Source organism: Erythranthe guttata, chromosome 12, assembly GCF_056151865.1.
Source record: "Erythranthe guttata isolate IM_541 chromosome 12, IM_541, whole genome shotgun sequence".
Classification (NCBI taxonomy): Eukaryota; Viridiplantae; Streptophyta; class Magnoliopsida; order Lamiales; family Phrymaceae; genus Erythranthe; species Erythranthe guttata.
The window spans coordinates 13,433,312-13,439,120 of NC_142544.1; the positions used below are offsets into that span (position 1 = coordinate 13,433,312).

The 5,809-nt window shown below is 32.0% G+C and overlaps 1 long non-coding RNA gene across 2 annotated transcripts; it reads right to left on the minus strand.

Annotated features, from left to right (window-relative positions):
* Window positions 1–2,736: 2,736 nt before the first annotated feature.
* Window positions 2,737–4,901, minus strand: LOC148766522 (uncharacterized). 2 transcript variants are annotated; one of them, XR_016034757.1, is made up of 5 exons: window positions 4,459–4,776; window positions 4,230–4,332; window positions 3,903–4,051; window positions 3,344–3,483; window positions 2,737–2,992 (listed from the first exon to the last, which is right to left on the minus strand). It is a non-coding gene; the product is annotated as an uncharacterized LOC148766522 (long non-coding RNA). The 2 variants fall into 2 exon arrangements; XR_016034756.1 differs by having other exon boundaries at window positions 3,344–4,051; window positions 4,459–4,901.
* Window positions 4,902–5,809: the final 908 nt, after the last annotated feature.

The following is a 5,809-nucleotide window of genomic DNA, read 5'->3' on the forward strand; positions in this document are numbered from 1 at the left end:
GACCTAATTGCAGACAAAAAGGTTCATGTTTCGAAAGAAATCCCTTTTTCGAAAATGTGCTTCACTCCTGATTCCTATAGATTTGAGAGAAAACATTACAAGTCTTATAAATCCAACCAAGTGAAATGTCTTGGGAGATGGTGTGGAGGGGGATGGTGACGGCGCCGTTGTTGAAGGTCTCCGTTTGGGCATTTGCGGCGGGGAGATAGGTTGGAGAACGGCGGCTCAGGCAACGGGAAAGGTGGGCGTATATCTACTTTAATATTGCATATAGCCCACAGAGAATAATCATCTCTTGCTCCAATGTCTTGAAAATTCAATGCGTCTGTAGAAAAGTGAACATATAAGGAAAGGTATAATTTGAATTTAAGAGTTTTACTTTTTGAAATTTAATTTTATGTATTTTGAGGCGCAATGTTGTTATATATGTATGATTTTGCTTATAATTTTCCCGCAACGACGAGCAAGGTGAGGTTGGATGATGTGGGGCACATTTTTAGCATGAGGATTGTCGGTGTGGATCACTGCTACTTCAAGGTATTATCTTGTTTTAGACTTTTTATTTTGTTTGGGGGCTTGTTTGAATTTATCTGTGATTGCGAATTTTTGTTTGAACTCATTTGTTGCGGTTTTGTAACCATTTTTTGTGTATTTGAAATAGTAAATTTAGAAAGCTTGGAGTAGTTGGATAATCGAAATCGAGCACATTGTAAAATCTGTTTATTTTAATGTTTTTCTCTTGACTATGATTGCATGTCTTATACATTAAAAACTTAATTTCATCAATTGTAAAAGTTCACAGAACAACATCTGCAATCTACTTTTTTGTATCACATGGGAGGAAAAATATTTGTGGAGGATTTTTATTTTATTTTATAGTGTTTTCATTGTTGTACGATAAGTCCAAAATGCTGAACAAGTACCAGTGTATTGTTTTCTTTCTTTCCTTACATTCCCATAACAATGTTACAAGCAATGTACATAAATGTTGTTTTTGTTGCATTACAAGACGTAACCATTTTCCATTACTTCTAAATTGTTGGACCTGGAGTTTACTTGACTCTCTCATCGATTACTTTAAGAAGACAAAGCATATTGGAATTAAAAAGAACGGTTAACTTTGTATAACTGCCATGTAGACTGTGTACACCTCTTATTGGATACTCACAAAAATGTATTAGCAATCACATTCCAATCACGGAAAATAGTAGATTTAATAGGTGTATTATCCTCTTAAATCTTGATAATATCTTTTATGGGAAACCTCTTTTATTTGATCACTTGCCGCATACACTTTTGTTGTACGGTTGAAAGCACTCCTTTTGTTACAATCATAATTTAGAATTATGGTTATCCGATTTTGAAGACCTTTCTTGCAAAAGGTGATGATCGTTTATCATTAAACTGCAATGGATAATGCTTTGGGGACAGATTGCTCTCTCTAAATTTGATAATGTAACATTATTTGTGCACCTCTTAATGTTTTGTATATTTGTTTGGATTTATTGATGTTCGATGATGAATTGATGTCTCTCACTACAAAAGCATGCACAATTAGTTTGTTTGGCCGAGATAAGATGTGTTGTCCACGGTTTTTCTCTACAAAAGAAGGTACAATAAGTTTGTTTGGCCGAGATAAGATACGTTCGCTTGCTAATGATAGTGCTAGTGGTCTTACTATTCTCGTATTCAATTGAGGAGAAATGTGTTTTTTGGAGGACAATGTTCCTTGGTTACGGAGTTCTCTTATAGCTTGTAATACTCAAACTTGTAATTTTGGAACCAAAGATGTAAAAGTTTTCCTCCATTTCTTTTCGATATTGAACTCCTTTGTAGTGGAAGTTCTGGATTAATCATAATTATATTGTTTTATTGATTATTTAAAACTAATCAGAAGTCTGTGAAGGTTTTTTTTCTGTTATTTGTCTTTCTTGTTTTGAAATATATAAAGTAGTAATTTTATGATTAATTTGCTGAAAATTAATTTTATGATTATTTTGCTGAAAATTTTATGATTAATTTTATGATATCTACACGTAATCATATAGAGGATGTCAAGCTTTCAAAAAGCATGAACCATATCGAAAAAATTATGGAGTCGTACAACGAGATGCATAGAAAGAAAATGTCAAAATTTTATTAACGAAAATGTATGTTTTTCCTCCTATTGAACATATGATTAATAAAATTATTTATAGGGTACAATATATTCAAAATTATCTTTATGTGCTAATACAATTTGTGTATATGCTTACTTATGTCCCAAAGTTCGAGCACAGAACCTCAATTCCAAAGCTGTTAGATGTAAATAAAACCTTGAAAAAGATTCATATAGTATGTATTGAGTCAATGGGGTTTGGATCATTTTCTAGACTTCAACTGGATCATTTCACTACAACAAAAATCATTTATTAGGACACACGAAAGTGTCCCAATATATACCATATTGGGACACTTATACTTTTAGGGGCAAATAAGATATATGTCGCATAGTTGCGTGTTGCAATAGATCGTGGGACACTTATTATATGCCCCAATAAACCTTCCTTCTCGAGATACTTATTTGTGTCCCATTAGAGTATTTTGGAGACACAAATATATGCCGTATAAAAATATGACATTTTTTTTGCACAAAATCGTTTTGCCATTAAAATTTAAATATTATATTTGTTTCTACAATATTTCTATACTAAAATTACATACACAATAAATTCTAAATAAATAATCAAATAAAAGAAACATTCTCAATTTTCATTCATCACAATTTTCAACTGTATTTAATCACTACCGTAAACAAACACTAACACTCTACTACAATGAATCTCTCAATAATCAAATCATGTCTTAAAATACAAAATTATCATATCTAGAACTTAACACTAGTTTTCTAAAAAATAATGAGAAAATGTCTTGAATAAAATCCAGTGGCGTAAATTTAGCTCTCATCATTTTTTAGGCGGCATCAACAATTAATCTCGTCATCCAAAATAACCTGCATGCATGCACAAAAATATACATCAATTAGTAGCAAGAAATCAAGTTATAAGTACAATACTATTGTTAATATCAGTAATAACATCCACAAATACAAAATATTAAATCTCTCAAATAGTGTTTTTAACATTCATAAGAGCCATAAACTCAGAAAAGTTTAAAAAATATATAGACATGCACTTCAAAGAGAAACAAAAATTAACATAGAAGAATATGAACAAGGCATGAAAGAAGATTAATAAAACTCTAATCGAATTTCTTGTCTCGTTTCTAATAGTATTTGGCCCCTAAAGAACATACCACAAATAGATTTACATTGCCAAAAACTAAAATAGAAAATAAATAACACCTGAATTGTCTTCATTGAAGGATTTGTGTGTATTTCTCGGATAACTTGTTATTCTCTTCAAGTTTCCAATCCTTGGAGTTCTTTATCAGGCCATTCTTAGCATTCGCCAATCTACCATCTTGCTCCCTTAACGAATTTCTCTATGATCAAATATTAAAAAGAATCAAAAAACACATTCTAGAAAACCGGGACAATTATAGATGAAAGAAATGAAGAACACTTCTTGCTTGATAATACATAAACCAAGAACTTTTACAAAACAAAATAAATTTGAGGTTAACACTTGCAACCTGCACAAAAAAAATAGACAAAAGAAAAAGGGAAGATAAGTCAACTCATCATTGCAAACAAGATCAGCAAGGTGATAAAAACAAAGCAAATATAAATACTTATCTCTTGCAGTGTTTATAGTATTAGTGAAAAGCCTCAAATTGTGATCTCACAGAACATATAATTCATAGAACATAGAGACAAATGAGCAAGTTTAACAAACTACTGAGTAACACTAAATGATCATGAACATCTTTCAAGGCATTGAGTACAACAGATAATTCAATACCTGGATTATCTTGACTGTTCGGTTTTTGATCTTTTTGAGACAGATTCTTATTCTCTTCCGAATATACAATATAGAGAACGACTTTGTTAAAGCCACCATCAGAATTTAGAAAACTTTACATCAAGCTCCAACCCTTCATGAAGTTCTCCCTAAATCAAATGTGAAGAAGCACACTTAAAAAATAGGACATTTACAGAGGAAGAAAATAAGGAAAAATAAGGATACATAATTTTGTACTACACAATCAAGAACACCAACCCAATAAATCTATTTGAGCTTTAGCTTGTGACCTGCTCAAAAACAAATATAATAAAAATAAAAACTTACCATCGCGACCAAAAACCCCCAATCAGAGATAATTGTTGTAAACCAATTTCCCTGGTATTCCGATTTCGTTTTTCAATGTATATATGCAAATACATATTCAACTCTACAATTACAAATAACAGGATTAGGGCTTTAATTTTTTGGATGGGATAAACAATTTTAATAAAAATTGACGACTACAATAATAATCAATCGGCGTAAATGAAAACGAAAGAAGAAAGAAAATGACCTTCAAAAGGGTACTCCCCTTCTTCATCCGAGAACTCATGGTGGTGTAAAAGCTTGAGAGGGAAAACAACTCTCTGTGCTGACAAGGGGAGTGAACGGTGAATAGATTGAAAGGGGCTAGGGTTGAGGAAAATATACAAGGAAGAGAACCGTCTGCCAATAAATAAAAATATTTGAAATTAAATTGAGATCCAACTTAAATTGAGATCCAACTGCGCAGTGTCCCAATAAGTTTTTAATTGGGACACAATTTCTTAACTGTCCTAATATAATAAATTTGAGGCATTTAAAATAAAGTGTCTCTATTGAAGTGTCCTAATATATACCTTTTGTTGTAGTGTTTGGACAAAGGGATACTGAGATGGATAGTAGAAAGATACGACCCAGATAACAATTGTCTCAACATACGCCATCATTGTTATTCATTGGATGATATAGATATTGAAAATGCTTTCGGTGTACCTGCTATCGGTCAAACCATTCTATTGGACAACTTATGCTCAGATGGGTTGCAAATATATGGAAACTTATTCACACTCATCGATGGACGAATAGACATGAAAAGTTTGACTGGAAGTCTTAAAGCATGTGATAATACAGGTGATGAATTTAAGGTTATGTATATGGCCTTGTTTGGCATAATGTTGTTTCCCAGTTGCCGTCAAAACTTACCGATACATTATTTGAATCCTTTGGTAGCGATAAACAATATTAAAGAATTTAATTGTGCGAGCCTTATTTTGGAAGTTCTAAGTGATAGAATTAGACAGTGGACAAAAAAAGAACAAACATATATATGTGGATCTTTAGGTATAATTTAAATAGATTAAATGCAATACGATAATTACATTTACCACATTGTCTTGTTGAAATAATATCTTTATTTGTGATTTACAGGTGTTCTTTTTTGCGACTATACGACCAAAAAATTCACAGTGTACCATCAACTTAACATCTGAACGACCTTTTTTGGACTTTGTAACGAGGCAAAGTGTCGGTTCTTTGATGTCTGATATATCAAAAAGTGGAGGATATTGGAGTGAGAATGTAATTACTCAATATTTGTTGTTCTAGTAACTATAATTCTCAAACTCAGTTTATAATTCAATTGTAATCCACTTTTCCGGCGTGCACCTTCGTTTTCAATGAAAGTCCCACGTGTAGTCAGAGAAATACTTTGTTTAATGACGTGCAGCATACATGTAAAACAAAAGTTGAAACAGATGTTAAAACAGAAGTCAAAACAAAAGTTAAAACTAAAGTGGGGGTTGCTACTAGTGAACATAGAGATAGAGATTTGCTGAGTGATCTACAAAAGTTTATGAGCAAACAAAATGAGGATAGGAGTACTG